Source organism: Simochromis diagramma, unplaced genomic scaffold (assembly GCF_900408965.1).
Source record: "Simochromis diagramma unplaced genomic scaffold, fSimDia1.1 OVJJ01000293.1, whole genome shotgun sequence".
Classification (NCBI taxonomy): Eukaryota; Metazoa; Chordata; class Actinopteri; order Cichliformes; family Cichlidae; genus Simochromis; species Simochromis diagramma.
In genome coordinates, this window is record NW_024386801.1 from 19,190,452 (window position 1) to 19,206,512 (window position 16,061).

The window sequence follows — 16,061 nt, forward strand, 5'->3', positions numbered from 1 at the left end:
GGAGGGAGCCTTCCTTCCAAAGTGGCTCGTTGCGTCATTCATTATTGAAGCAGCTGCTGAATTATACAAAGCTTTGATATTGATCCCAGGGCTTGCCATCGCTGCAGTCTGTGGGATGGAGAGAAAGTGAGTGAGAGGGAAGAAGAGAGAGAAAAAGTAACTAAAGGAAATTAGCAGTAGTGAAAGAGACGTGCAAGAGAGATTGCACTGGTGAAAGTGGGGGAACCTGCTGAAAACAAAATAAGACAAAGATGGTGCATGAGAACAGCACCGGGGAAGTTTGCTTTGAAGAACAGAGATAAGACCTAAAGTTGTAAAGTTACTTTTGAAGTTAAGAGAACAAAGAAAGTGCTTTAGAAGAGAAGGTAAAGAGAGAAATATTTAGGATAAATGTTATCCCTCTGGGAAGAGCTTTTTACTTCACGTATCATGAAAGGTGTCCCTACAGGGCCAACAGTAAGGTGGTCTTAGCACATGATCCATTTAGAATATGTTGTAAATGCTGAGTCTTTTATATCAGCATTGGTTTTATAGAGAGCAACTCCTACATCGAGTCAGTCTCCACGGGACTGTTTTCCTGGTTGACAGGTTCATGAGGGAAAATTCAGTCGGGGTTTACCACATCAAGTGAGAAACACTAACTTTAAAGACTGAAACGTTAGAAACTGATGTACTGCTGAACAACAACCAGCTGTCCTAATGCTTTACTCTGCATAGTGATTGATCAAAGGAGCAGTACTGCCTCAGTGTGAAAAGGAATTAGCGCTGTGGCAGCAGAATGCATGATTTTAAGTACTACAAATTCAAAATAAAGAAGAGTGTTACCCAGTGTTGACTAATTAAACTCATGAATCATATTTTAAAGAGGGCCCTTTATCCTGTTCCACACTCTTTTTGTCATGTATAGACTGCTTCAGTGGTGGCTGCACATAAAGTTTTACTCAAAGTTTCACAAGTTACTAACTGAAAGGCAGCTTCATAGTGACCTCATAGTAGCTAATAGTGCGTGTGTGTGTGTGTGTGTGTGTGGGGGGGGGGGGGTACGTTTAAGTGTGTTTGTTGGGTGTTTATGTTTTTTGAGCTCTCAGTTTCTCAGTGGCAATACTGCAAAACAACCTCTTACAAAATAAAACAATCATGAAAATGCTAACGTGTATTTATAGTTACAGGCTACAGCCTTTTGGGTATTAGGAAGAGCTACAGCAAACCTACGGGCATGACTAAGCTGCTTTGTTGCCAAGAACAGGAAGGAGAAACTTTGTTCGAAACTGCTCCCCTATATGTATTCAGGGACGTATCCAGCAGCCACTCAGCTTCTTTCGATTGGCTGGGCATGCCGGGTGAAGCGGCGCAGTCTCACCATCTCCCGAATGGGCTTTGTGAAATATGACCTAATCGACTGACAGAATTTACTCTGGTGAGAAATTTATATACGGTCTGGAAAAGGATGGCATGTGGGTCTTTAAAGTATGAGATAAAACTGGACTGCAGTTTGTGCCGTGTTTTTATGGCAAGAGTACAGGAGCACACAGAAGAACGGCCAGCTTCTAGTGGCATGCACTAAAACAGGATCCAAACATTATTATTCATCCAGCTTATAAAGCAAACACATTCGCAGTCCCCTTTACTGGAGTGTAAATATTGTCATCACTTTTATAAATAACTATAAGATATTTTTGCTATATAGAAGAGAGGAGCAAAGAATAAAACAGCACAGAGGCAGAGCAAGGTGTAAAAGCTCAGAGCAAACATGAACGACATGAGGGTGGGCTGGTCCTGCTTGTCACACAACATGATACGTATTCAGCAACTAAATATAGACTCATCAGTATTGTGGGTGTACATTATGCATGCAGGATTATGATTATGCCTGTTTAGGTCAGACCACAGCAGGGCTATGTGTACATTATAGTTTTCTATTCAACTAGAGCAAGAAAAACACAGTCATTACAAATCATTACATTTTTTCATAGCTAATTCTAAAGCATGTCCTTGTATGAGATGTTGGAATCTGTCAAAAGTTCTCCTGCCGCTCAGCAACCATCATGTTAAAGCCTCCAGGGCAGGTTTTTAAAAGCCTCCTCTAAATAAATAGAGAGAAATCATAATTGTAATTCAAACAGTCACCAGTACATAAACTCCACATCGAATCACCAATTTAATTTGATAAGCAACTTTATTAAGTTTTCTAGAAAGCGATTTTCCCCAAAGTTAAGTTTAGAGTTCTGTGTAACTTTCAGAAAACATCCATGGCTTTAAGTGCAGTTTGCTTCCTTTTGCGACTCCTACTTGCACATGATTGGCCAGCTGAGCATTGTGAAAAACGGTCATGTGATCCACAGTGTGTCTTTTTGTCCCGCCTCCCTCTCGTCACTCCAGTCGGCTGCCCCTCCCCGAGTCTGGTTCTGCCAGAGATTTATTTCCGTTGAAAGGGAGTTTTTCCTCTCCACTGTCACCAAGTGCTTGCTCATAGGGGGCATTTTATCATTGGGGTTTTCTCTCTATTGTTGTACTTTACAATTTAAAGTGCTTTGAGGTGACTGTGGCGATTTGATTAAACGGCAGGAACAACATGTCTTTCCATTTCGTATATAGACTTTCAAAGCAATCTCAAGACCCAGTCTCTCATAGTAAGTCATTGAGTTAAAGGCGTTTGTGCTACAAACTGCATGTTCTCTATTAATCTGTGTTTAGTGTAGGAAAAATGTGAAGGGGCATGGGGCCTCCTTTTTTGTTTCCAGACTCTTCTGTGTGTTCAGCTGCTTTTTTCCTTTTGGTAATTGTTTGTAACCCTCTTGTGCTTGTGGGCATGACATTTGGATTTCATAGTCTTTCTTTGCCCGATTTACAATAGTTTGGGTGACTCAGATCTTTCCTGTAGCACCAAAAAAAAAAAAAAAAAAAAATGCATTTATTTTTCAAAGACAGCACTCGACTTGTTAAAGACTACGTAGAAGTATAGAGCCAGAACCTTACTTTAAACTTTTACAGAAACAAAAGATCACTTTTGTAGGCCTGATGTCGAACTTGTCCTGTTTTATTCCTTACATATATGAGATTTTTACTGTCATACTTTAAATTTGCTGCTTTTTCGTCCAGAAGTATTTTTTCTGTAATTGTCAGCGAATATCGTCATAGAAGTGTTAAACCGAGCTGGTGTTTTGATAAAGAGCTGTGACATATGGCGCATATGAACACACTCGCACACAGACACGGCGAACTGCTCTCTCTCTCTGTCTCTGCAAAAGCAGTCCACCCACCCACACCGCCCTGGCAGTGAATGAGTTACTGCTGGTGCAGTGTGTGTGTGTGTGTGTGTGTGTGCCTGGTGCGCCCCTCCCTGGTAGGAGTGCACGCCGCTGGTCTGTCGTCTGCAGACGGATGTTGCCGCATCCCGGTGCTCTGCGCTCCGCCACCAGGCTGCGTTCCTCTCCAAATGTGCCAAATCTCCTCCTCTGTCCTCCTGTGTCCGCCTGACGCACACAAACACACACACGCAGGCACCGCCGACGCTCCTCTCCGGTTTCTAGACGCACAACACTCCGCTAAAGTGGCTCGTCACCCATAACGGTACGTAAAGTGTTTGTGAAAACCAAAAAACGATGTATGCTGTGTGTTTTTCTGCCTTGTTTTCTTCTTCTCGGAGTTGATTACAGCGACAGATTGCTTGAGTGGGATGCTGTGGAGCGACTGCTGCATATGTTGCTTGTTTTTTTTCCCCCTCCGTCCTCAGCTAAGATTTTTTTTCCTCTTTTCCGCACAGACGTGACGTTTCTTCTCAAACCACTGCTTGTGAGCTGGTTTTTCGTTTCGTCTGGTTTTGTTGCATAATTCCGATCCAGCATACATCACCCGGTAGCCAGATATTTACTTTTATGCGCAGTGCTTTTTTTTTTTTTTTTTTTTTTTTTTTTTTACCTTTGGTGGTGCATAACAGGGGAAAGAGAAATGTCTGGAAGAAATTAGGGCATGAGACAGCACATAAACTCGTTAACCAGCCGGTCCTCTTAAATCTACCTTGACATAAGAAGAAGCACGCAAGGTTCAGTCGGGGATTTAAGCAAGTCCTTTCCTTAGCCAAGTGACGGGATTAATGCAGGTGTTTAGGAGAGCCGAGCCTTTAACCTGTTCGTAAAAATACACCGTCTGTTTGGCACAAGATCATTAAAAGCCAACACAGCGACCTACTGTTCTTTGTGAAATACTAATCAAAAGAACGGTAGGCAAAACGTAAGAGTTTAAAGGGTGATGTGGTGGATGTGGCAGCTGCCCTGTATATGCAGGGACACAGGTTTGATTCCCTGAAATGACTCTCTCCTGTGTTGTCACTGCCAGTTAAAGTGCGTAAATCTGAAAGACACCTTACATGCAGGTGATGCAGATGAACCCATTGCCCCCTCCCCCCTCCCCCAGAGGGGTGGAAAAAAAAATCAAAACATAACAAAGAGTCTGTATTGTGTTAGTTGAGACATTGCTATGGTTTCCATTTGGCATGCTGGGAAGACTGATGTTGTCTGCGTGTTTGTCCAGAACGAGACAAATGACCATGCAAAACCAAACTTGAGAGCACAAAAGAAGGAGATTGAGACTGTGTGTGTGTTTGTGTGTGTGTGTGTGTGTGTGTGTGTGTTTGTTTGTGTGTAAGAGTTATATGTTGCGGTGGCAAAACAACCAACCAGTCATTTGTAGGGTAGATAACTGTGTTTCTGATGATTCATTCATGCCGAGCATTTTGCCACTGCTGTTGCTCTGAAGCCATCCTCCTCTATGGTGTCTGCGAGTGTGTGTCTGCGAGTGTGATGTGGGCTGTCTGTGACGATGACAGATGGAAAAGCTCCTATTTTTCCCCATTAGTCAGTTTTCATCCTGTGCTATTAAGTTATCATCATGTAATAGTCTGCTCCAGTTTCCTGTACCAGGTTTGGTACTGAATGTTTCCAGTGACTCAGCAAAGGTGGTTCGTATCTGTGTGTGTGTGTGTGTGTGTGTGTGTGTGTGTGTGTGTGTGTGTGTGTGTGTGTGTGTTTGTTATTGATCTAAATGAGTGTCTGTCTGCATGCAGGATGATTTTAGCTCTGCGATCTGAACTGTGATTGTCTGCATGCATGGCTGTGTCTGTAATTACTTTGCAGTGTAATAATCCCAACTTTCATTTTCGGGTAAAATTGACCCATCAGATTCTCTAATCATATATCATGAAACATTTCCTCTGATGTGCAGCTTTGATTTTTGTTGGTCAAGCTGCACATCAGCTAGTGACTTTGTAAAATGCAGCATTACTTTATATTTTATTTTTGCATTAGTTATGAAGTCATAGGAAGATGATATCTTAATATTCTGCTTGACGTTAACTAGCTGCTATCTCGGAGTAGCTAGACGTACAGCTGTAATTAGCTGACGAGTACTGTCCTGCAGTAGTGTGTGTGTGTGTGTGTGTGTGTGTGTCAAAGTTTGTGTCAAAACTTACATCTTCACTGAGACACCTTGATGCTCTCTTAAGCAGAATTAGGAATCTGCAATTTTCTGGGAATCCGTCGCACTGCTTTGATCACCAGGCTACTCTAAACTTTTAGCCGTGACTGCCAAACCAATCAGCTGTTACCAGGTCAAGTTAAGTAAAGCCACTTTTATAAATGTATACCACATTTAAACAGAGCAGCTCCAAGTTCTCTTCATGCCGTGCTTAAATTGAATCCCTGGATCCACCCGGATATCTGCATCCTAATTAGTTTGTGGTATTTTCTGTGGAACATCAAATAAATGTCTCTGATTTTACTTACTTTAATATGCAAAAGATATAATTATGTCCATCTTACAGTGGGAAGGAATTCCTGAATCAAAATGCTCATACTGATCAACTCCAAAAATTAATCACTTCTAAGTTGGAACAAGTCCCATCTCTGGAAAAAGTTTAATGCAAATCCATCCATAGCTTTTTGAGTAATTCTGCTAAAAGACAAAACAAACAGACAGACTGAACCAATCACATAACACTCCTTGGCAGAGAGCACAGCTGGAGTTGAACCAAAGTGCTTTCTAGTGGAGGCACATGGATTAACTTTCCAAGTATGCAAAAATCCACAGACTAGGTAGTGCCGAGGAGTAAGAGAGAGATTTATAATGCATGATTTTAAATAAGGTCGCATCAGCGGGGGAAAGAGGAAGGATGTTCTAACAGCAAGTCAGAACTTTTCATCAGGAGTAAAATCTGTGTAGAAAATGATCTACAAAACTTTGGGCATGGTTTTCAGGTTTATGCACAGCCCTGTGTTCAAGTGGTGCTCCACAAGAGTTTAAACGTCATTCTATGCTGAGTAATTGTTTTGCAAAGTGGAAATTTTCTTTTTACTTTTCACTTAAGTCAAATTTCTAATCCTAATTAATTATCTTCATAGAGCAAAAGTTAGAGTACAGTAAAGACACTAATTATGATGAATAAGAATGGGTTATATTTATCAGTTAGTGATGCAATTGTAATTACGGTCATGGTAAAAGCATGGTGGCGGCTTGTTTTGCAGACACAGATCATGATCTCCAATCATCAGTAGATCATGCATTCCTCTGTTTACCAGAGTAAAATGTGGGAGCACCTATCTGACAGCTTGGCAAAAGAAGAGTGAAGAAGAGTGGGCCAAAAAAGTTATTGATACTATATGTAGTTCTACAAGCTACTGAATATTAGTTAGTTTTTCCCACTGGTTCTACATTTTTTCTTTGTTTAGTATCAGAAAGTAGCATAATATAGAAATAGTTCAATAAAATACAGAACAGTAAACCTGTATTTCAGTAGCTGAAAGTACCTGGTTAAATGTACATTAAAGTAACATTCCTGCTGGTTCTATCCATGTTCTTATACAATGGTGACAATGAAAAATATGCTTAAAGCTGCATGGTTTAAATCCTCAGAGCTTCTCTCAGTCACTGATCAGTGAAGTTCAGGAATAGCATACAGTCCTGGCTACTTTGGCTACCAGTGAATCAACTGTAAGTAGCGGTGGTGAGAGTGCTGAATCACTTTTTGTGACATTTGCTTCACATGATTCAGTCTTCACATGCCTCTACATAATTTCAGAGCTTCTACATGAACTCTAAAAACTGTGATGACCTGTGAAGGAAAAACAAATCATTAGATGAGCTGTCAAATGAAATGACGTCTTAGATGCTGGTCGGTTGTTTGAATCTTTAATTGTAAAAGAAAAAGTCGATATTCAGAGCTCTGAATCTGGTCTTCTGGTTTAATATGTTGGAGCTACGCCAGGTTAGAGGAGCAGACTGCATGATATTAATCTGTGTTGGGAAAGAAAAATTAATGAGTCAGCAGTTGGTGCGTTTCATCAGCTTCCTCTGATAAAGTGAATCATTTCTCAGCTGCTTCACCTGAGCTGCTGATAGGACGCACGGACACATAATTATTCATGTGTGTGGCTTTCTCAACACACTTAAGAAGTTGCTGCTGTTTCTGAGCAAAGGGGTCAAAAACTAAGTATGACAAAACTATAATCTTGCTGTTCAGAGTTGTTTGATCAAAATTGCATGTTTTGTGATTCCCCATTATTTATATTGAGCCATCACAGAAGCAAATTTGCAACCAACAAGTAGGAAGTAGTCTTTTTAACCTTCAGTGGTCTTTGCAATGACATCGATAGCCTAGGAAAAACATGGATGTTGCTCAATTACGCACCGGGACCAAAACCATTATTTTGCTATTTATTATGTTAAAGAATCAATTATTTGTTTGTTCTGTTTTTTGGGGGGATAGTGTCCATCACAACAAGCTTGATTTCTCTGACAAAAACTCCAAAGATATTCAGGTTGCTGAAGAAAAGCAGAAATTCTCTCAGTTTCTCATAGTTTGCTGGAGCTTGAGAATGCTTGAGAGTCATGCATAAAAAATAGACTTAAGAGTTTTATCTGAATTTATTGTAAGTAAAGGGATTAAGTCTTGTGTTGCTACACAAGGTCAATGCAGTGGTTAGTATTGTTCCCTCATAGTAAGAACGCTTGGGATGAAATCCACCGGCTGGCTGTGGCCTTTGGATTTGGAGTTTGCATGTTCTCCCTGCACCTGTGTGGCTTCTCTCTGGGTACTCTGGCTTTCTCCTGCAGTCCACAGACCCCCGTGTTAGGTTAACTGGTGATTCTCAAGTGACCAAAGCTGTGAATGCGAGTTTATCTTTGTTTATTAAAATGCAGTTATGCTTACTTCACTTATTATACACAACTTACCTCACTTTATGTTTTCAAATCACTAACTCTCAGCCGAAAGAGAAGGTGTTTGCTTGTTAAACTGTGAGGATTTGGGATTGTGATGGAGACAATGAGCTGTGCTTGCTCACGGATTAGCTGCTGGCCAGCTTAACACATAGGGGAGGGAAATGCGTGTGGGGGGGGGGGGGTTGGGGCAGATCACATGACAGACCAAACACCTCATTTATATAAATGTTATTGATTAAAATCATACACCCACACATACATGTGTGTGCCACACATGAGCTTCACTCATATGTGGCACCCACCCACCCACCTTGATCCCATTTAATGTCTCTAAAAGGCTTAACTGCTGGCCATTATGAAGCCCCCCGAAGCCCCCGTGACTCTCGCAGGACCACTTGGCAGAGCCCGAGATGGCGACCACTGTGATCGTTGACACACTTCATTAGGCCATCTTATTAAAGTATTAGCCGTCTTATGTCACTGGGTAAATGCTCGGTTGGGAACATTAGATAGCTTTCCAATTAGTGACCAACCAGATTATGTAAGTGCAGCTGAAATCAGCTTGAACCTGTTTTTTTTTGTTCTTTTACTAACTGGACTTTGAGCGATCCTCTTGGGTTGTAGAAAGGACCTGTTGTTTCTTAGAAAACCCCCAAAACAAAACACTTATTTCGTTATGTAACGAAGTCCACTGATCTGCTAATTGGGCTACTACAACCACTACTATTACTTCTACTTACTGCAAAAAACCTGCACAGACATTTCTCTGTTTTCCCCTCTCTCCTGTCTCACAGAGTGAGGCATCCAGTTACTACTATCTGCTCTCCACAGGCCCAGCTGACTTCTTAGAGAGGCAGATGTCTAGCAGGAAAGTCCCAGCTTTGTTGGCGGCTTCCATGATTTCTGCAGACACTGAGCCCCTACCTGCTCAGTTCAGATAAGAGCATTCACTATCCTCAACAGTATGTTCAGAAATACCAGGACTGTGTTGCATTGTTAGATGAAGTGTGTCGACATCATAAAGGGCAGTCCAGAAAACTGGCATCACTATGCTGCTGGCTCACTGCCATTACAAAATTGGTTATAGTATGTGTCCAAAAATCAATTTTTAGAGTTATTTTTGGCTTATATTCCAGCAGGTCATTTGAAAATAAATGTAAATAGAATACATTGCCTATTTTTCTCCACACCAGATGTGTCAGTTTCCCTGTAAGCATGCATGAGGAATCAGGTGCTATATGGAAACACAACATGTCAGAGATTAATTTAAAAAACTTAAGGGTCAGGATATTTTTTCATTGGCCTCACAGATGCTTTAAGGCTTTTACATAGAAACTTTTATCCTCAACTAAACTAAATTTCAATTATGAACAGTAGGTTCGGTAGTGCCAGTTGTGTGGGGCAACTACACAGGACAAACGCCAAAAGTAGCCTCGGTAGCAGCTCTAAGGATGGTAGCGTGGAAGTGGGAGTCCATGACTTTGATAAAACACTGGAATATCTTAGTAATGATGATAACAGTTGAACTGTTCTTTGGGAATATTTGACTTTAGAGGGGCAGCTGTGGTTCAGGTAATAGAGGGAGCCGTTCGATCCCTGACTATTCCAATCTGCATGTCAAAATATCCTTGGACAAGTTACTAAACCCTGAGTTGACCCGAGGTGTGAGTGTAGCACAAATATTAGACAAGTTGCTAAGGTCTGGAAAAAGTGCTTGAATGAACATGTGTGTGATTGGGTGAATGATTCTTTTAGTGAAAAGTGCTTTGAGTGCTCAATTAGAGTAGAAACATGCCCTACTGGTAGCAGTCCATTTACAATTTGATGATGAATTACATTGTGTTTTCATGTCATCGTATAGAATTTGTTCCTGAAGGGACCATGATTACGTCTGGTGAGTTTCTGACTTTTCATGATCAGGTCCATTAACTAGATTTGTGTCAGCCACTTGGTGCCAGTTTTCGAATGCTAGCATGCTCAGACATTAAACAAACATTGTGGATGTAGTAAAAATATCTGTAACACTGTGTTATTGTTACTATGGTCTTAGTAGTATGCCAGTGTGAATATATAGCTGAAAGCAACACTGTGCCCAAGTACAACTTTACAGCGCTGCTATTGTGACTGTAGACTCTTTGTCCTGTTGTGACAGAGCCATTGTTTGGCTTTGATTTGGGTGGACATTGCTTGGCATAGAGTAAATCTGAGGGCTAGCAAAGATCCAATGAATGGCTGTATAAATATGAAATTAGGGTGTTTAATAATTCACACTGAAGCTGTCTGTGAAAGTTTTATTACCAGTTAGCAAATTTAAATTGCTGACGATGATGTTGGCTGTCAGCATTTGCATATATAGCATTTTCTTTGGATTCTGTTTAGTGCAGAGTGATGTTAAACCAGTAGGGCATAGATTTGTATTCATGAATGGTTGTTTAGTAGGTATGCACGCATCTGGTGGCTATGTTATGCTGTTGGTGGACACTTTGATGGTCTCCTTTGGGGGAAACAGTCACTGCTAATCGGTACAAAGTGACTCTCCCTGACAGAAGTGGTCTCTTTCAGGACGACAACCCCACCCATAAGGCACAAGGACACGGTGTCAAGGAATTGTTTGACGGGGTTGATAATGATGTGAATCACAGATTGAGATCCAGATGAATACCTACATGTACAGGAGCATCAAGACACCAAATGAGAAAGATTAATATTCCAATCTTCCAGTTTCAGAGACTTAGAAAAATCACTCTACTTAAGGAGTGTCTGGCCTGCCTAAGCCTTGTTTCCTGGTTTGAGTGGGCAGTTTTAGTGTCTGATTTTTGAACCAATGTGCCAGAACGAACATGAAGTACTGTACTTGTTATTTTGGGGCCATGAAATTTCCATTAACATGCAGAACATGTTAATGTTTAAAAGACTTTCAAAATTCTTCTTGTTTAAACCGCTGCATGGCCTTGCTTTGTTTTTCACAGCAAAAAATACAAGTTCTATCTCTTTATGACATTCATGTCCAAAATAGAAGAGCTCAGTACCTGAATGACAGCCAAGCACAAATGGCCATCCGTATCTTATTCTGCCTGTGAAAACACTGCGCTGTGTCAGTAATACAAAAGGAGGAGCACGGAGAGAAGGGGTACTGAGGCGAGAGTCTCGGGACTCATCGACAACAATGGAGAGAAAAGAAGGGAGGCTCTGGCTCAGAAAATGCAGCAGTGAGCAGTCTTTGCAGTGTTTTTGCACCTCCCTGTTTGCTCTGCTGCTTTTTTGCCAGCTCTCTCTGCTGCTGGAGTGTGTGACACACACACAGAAACAGAGAGACAATGTACAGTTATGCAGAAATTTTCCTCGCTGTGTTTGTCTTACGTTTGTCTAAAAAGAGACCGTTTCGACCCTCAGCTCAGACCAATGTGCGACGGACCCTTCACGATGTCTCCTGCTGAGACAAAAATGTCTTCTGCTCTGAAGAAAATGTAGATCACCGTCTCTGTCCCTCTGTTCATTTTCTACCTCTGCTTCGTTCTGCTTGACGAGCTTTTTGCAGAAGCTTTCCACCTGCCTTTTTACCAATGTTAAAAAAAATCTGTTGTTTTTAAAAAAAAAAAAAAAAAAAAAAAAAAAAAAATATATATATATATATATATATATATATATATATATATATATATATATATATATATATATATATATATATATATATATATATATATATATATATATATATATATATATATTTATACTTGTGGACCTGTGCAACCCTCATCCCACATTCTGAAACATGCAGTCCACTAGCCAGCAGCTCAGGCACATAGAGGGTTAACAACCAAGTGTTTTCATCTTTTTCTCCATGCACCCTGGGGGGTTGTGGAGCAGAAATAGAGAGGAACAGATATAGGAAAATCTTATGTCACTTGAAGGTTCATTAAAACGCTGCAAAGACCGAAGAGTGTGAAGGATGAAGCAAAAGGATAGGAGAAGGAGAAGAGGACAGAAATAAATATATGACACAACAGAGAGAGAGAGAAAAAGAGAGAGAAGGAGATGGCTCTAAATTGACAGAAAGACGGCCTGACTAACAACGACAACAACAGACTGATGGGGAATGACCTGAATGACAAAAACAGGGCAGGGTAAGGGAAAGTTGTCACTCCACAGTCAGTTCATGCTGAGGGTAGCCATATTGGTGATGCCACGGTGTCTGCTGCCTTCCCCCTGCCTCCTGATGGTGCAGAGCAGCAGTAAACATTGATTCCTCCTTCAGGAGTTGTTCGCCTCATTCTCCATCTCTTTGTCCCCTCTGAACTGCTGACAGAGCCTCCACATGTGCAGTGCACCCGACACACCCAGTTTCTCAGCCGTGTAATCTGAATAAATTGTTTTACCTTTTTTTTTTTTTTACCGTGAGTTTTAGCACACCTCTAAACAAGACAAGACATTTTCTCGTGCTTCTTGTTGTCTGGCTTATTTTCTTTTTTGGAAAAGTGTTTTTAGTTTGATGTAGCTGCATTGCAGATGGAAGATGTTGCAGGATAAGTTTGCAATGAGCCACATTTGCTTTGTGCTTCATCAGACTTCACTGCAAATTGTGGCATTGGGGAACAAAAAGGTCCACCCTAACAGTTTAATAAGGAGAGATTGTTAGGATGGATTTAACACGATTTATTGATAAACAGAATTCAGTCAAGCTATTTAGCGATTGGCCACAGCGCAGGGTTTTCACCACAAATTCTAGTGGTGATAGGAATTAGACAGGACCCCCAAGAGTGTAGATGCTGGTGGTGTTGATAAAGATGGAGGCTGAGATGGAGCTCTGAGGAATGTAAAAGAGGTGGAAATGGGGAGGAGGTGGATTGCGCGAAAGAGTCTGAAAGGGAGAATGATTTGTGAGCAGTGAGATTTAAAGTACGTGGAGTGGAGGCTAATTGATTTGAAGATGGCGGGCAGAAAGAGGATTGGTACAGATGATGTCAGCAATGAGAAAGAGGAAGTGATGAAAATCATAGACTAGCCACCAAACACCAAAGGTAGTAGACAGATGTTTGATTAAACATCTTTCTTACTGAACTTGAAATGAGATTTGTACAAGTTAACATGTGTGTCTTTGAACTGTGGGAGGAACCATATAACAGAAAGAACATAGCAAGGACCTATTGGTCCTTCCTGCTATGAAGTGAAGGTGCTGTCCAGTCTACTCTTTTTCCATCTCATGCTCTGAGAAAAACAAAAAAGACGGGCATCTAAAAGAGTAAAGTTGTACTGAGCCATAATTAAATCACTTTAAAGCAACTATTTAGTGAATACGAAAGTACGAGAAGCTGCATTTCCTGCAGTGGTCACTCGTGGCCGGCTCCAAAGTGAGTTAATCTCTGTAGATAGTTAAAATGTTGTAAAGATAAAATGCTTTAAGGATAGTTGCAGACTTCATAACGCATTGTTATTATTTTTTATAAGTCATACATTTGGATTGTGCTTAAAATTAGTGGTAGCTGTCGCTCAGGAGGTAGAGCAGGTCACCCACTAATTAATTGAAAAGTTGGTGGTTCAATACCTGACCAAAGTGTCCTTGGGCAAGATACTGAACCCCAAGCTGCTCTCTCTGTACTGGAGAATGATTGTGTGTGAATGTTAGATGGAAAGCACTTAGGTATAGAGAAAAGTACTTGTATGAATGGGTGAATAAGGCAAGCTGTATAAAGCACTGGGAGTGCTCCAGTATGTTAGAAAAGCACAATATAAGAACCAGTCCATTAACATTTGATTGGCAGGTATGGTGTGTAGTTGCTTGCTGCTTAGACCTCACAGAAGTGGACCTCTTTGTCGTAGTTACTATTCATTTTAAATGAATATGTCTGTCTTTGGGTCCAGCCCATCCAAATAGTTTCGGCTTTAGTATTTATGAGTACCATTCTAGTATTTTATTAGTCTGCTACTTAGCACTAATTAGCAGAAATGTGTGTCTCTGCTGTGCATCCATAGAATTTCTTAGCAAATAACATAGCAATCCACCCTCTCATCCAAATATGGTCACATCAATGTCCAAAAAATCAACAGTGTCGGTCAGTCATGACCTTATGCCTTCAAAATGCACAGTCCAAACAGTGATATCAGTATGGCTACGTCCATCTTTTATATCTATAGTTTTAATAAATGAACTCTGACAAAGTTAGAAGAATCAGGTCTTAATTTTGTCTGCAGTTTTCCTTTCTCATATGTAGCACACAACAGTAGGGTTTGTTGTGTGCTGAGGGATCCTGAGGCATTTCCAGGCCAGATGAGAGAGATAATCTCTCCAGTGAGTTCGAGGTCTGTCTCTAGTCAATAGCACTCCATCTCTAGCTCAGGTTCCTACGATGCTGAGTGCCCACACACCCAGGCCTTAGCCTTTGCCTACCACCTGTAGTAATAACCCTAAGCTCAAATGTGTCGGCTTTTTCCTGGACGTCTTTGAAGGGCTTTTTTGGGAGTTGGAGGAAATGCTGTTTTAAGTAGGTGTACAAAATGCAGGCTGGTGGAAGAAGCAGTGAAGTAGATTACCACACTTGGCAAACTCATTTTTAATAAACTGAGAAGTTTAGTTAGGAGCTATATTTGTGGCCAAGGTTGTTTCTTTAAATTTGGACTAAATGTGCAGCGGTTCAAAGAGCAGCGTTTTACCGCCTCTCTTTTATGAAGCTCCTGCACTTGAAGTGAACACAGTGAGTCATTAGACTGTGCAAGGACAAGAAACGCTGCAAGTAAGAAATTACGAAGCTTAAACTCAGGACCTTCATGTTGCTGAACATTGCAGGATTGAATGTGCTTTGCAACGAGGAGATGCAAATGAGGAGGGAGACAATAACTAATGAGGTGTCCATGGCAACCTGTCCTTCACTTAACCCTGTTGTAATGTGAAATAGCTTGACTGGTTTATTATGTTTCATAAGAAAGCTGAGCTAACCTGGAAAAAAAAGGTGAGGATTAAAAATATTCACTTCAGAAACAAACTTTTCTGTTCTGTTGCATTTGAAATTGAAGGTGATTTGTCCACAGGCCTTGAGTAATTGATGTCTTTAAGTGTTTACTAGAAGACTGAATTTTTCATATACTGAATAGATACAGTTCTAATTTAAATCTTGAAGTTTCTCCAGACTTTTAACTCTTTCCCCCCATAAACACAACATTTGACAATCTCCCCTGTAGTGACGAGTTTTGTCACCTCAACATATATCAGTAAAGACGAATAGTTTCTGGGGATTTCCAAGGGTAGCTGCATAGGCAAAGACCACTCTCACTAACGTCTGAGGCATACTCTGTCATTTTGTTCTATAAGCAAGCCTGAAATATGATAGAAAACAGTTCAGAAAAGAGCTTCAAGCGTTACTCCTCATAGGCTCTCAAGGCATGAATTTCTGGGTCCATAAAGAAACTGGAACACCTCTTTTTTTCTTTCGTTATTACTTTGAAATCAATGGAGGCAATAAATAACAGTGGAAGCAGAAGCTGTGTGCTCCAGTTTTCTTTCAAGCTCATCTAGTTTGGATCTCCATCAGCTTTTCCTGGCAAAGCTCTGAGATACAGAGTCATAGTATATACTTCTAGCTCGAGAAACTTCTGCGTGTGTTAGAGTGGATCACCATGTGAGTCATCCTCCACCCAGAGACATCTATCCACAGGGCTGTTGTTTTCGACAAGTTATTACCAAGCAACCAGCCAGTAACTTGAACCTGCGCTCTGGTGGTTTGAAAAGCACCTTAAGCTGAGAGTAAATCCCTGAGGGCCAAAGCCTCTCACAGAGGAGCTGCCGCAGAAAGAGCTCTAAACAAATAGCAGTCTATCTGCAGCCAATTTAACAGCCTGTGACTTCTGAATGACAC

At 40.9% G+C, this 16,061-nt stretch overlaps 1 protein-coding gene across 2 annotated transcripts in view; it reads left to right on the forward strand.

The window, feature by feature from the left end:
• The window catches only part of LOC120730168 (microtubule-associated protein 1B-like), an 85,327-nt gene that overhangs the window by 29,032 nt on the left and 40,234 nt on the right, over window positions 1–16,061 (forward strand). Inside the window, exon 1 of one of the 2 annotated variants that reach the window (XM_040026355.1) lies at window positions 3,540–3,570. The exons of the other annotated variant lie outside the window; for it this stretch is intronic. The gene's annotated coding sequence lies outside the window, so the exon portion shown is untranslated. Of the gene's footprint in view, window positions 1–3,539; window positions 3,571–16,061 lie in introns of those variants that run through there. 2 annotated transcript variants of the gene reach the window in all.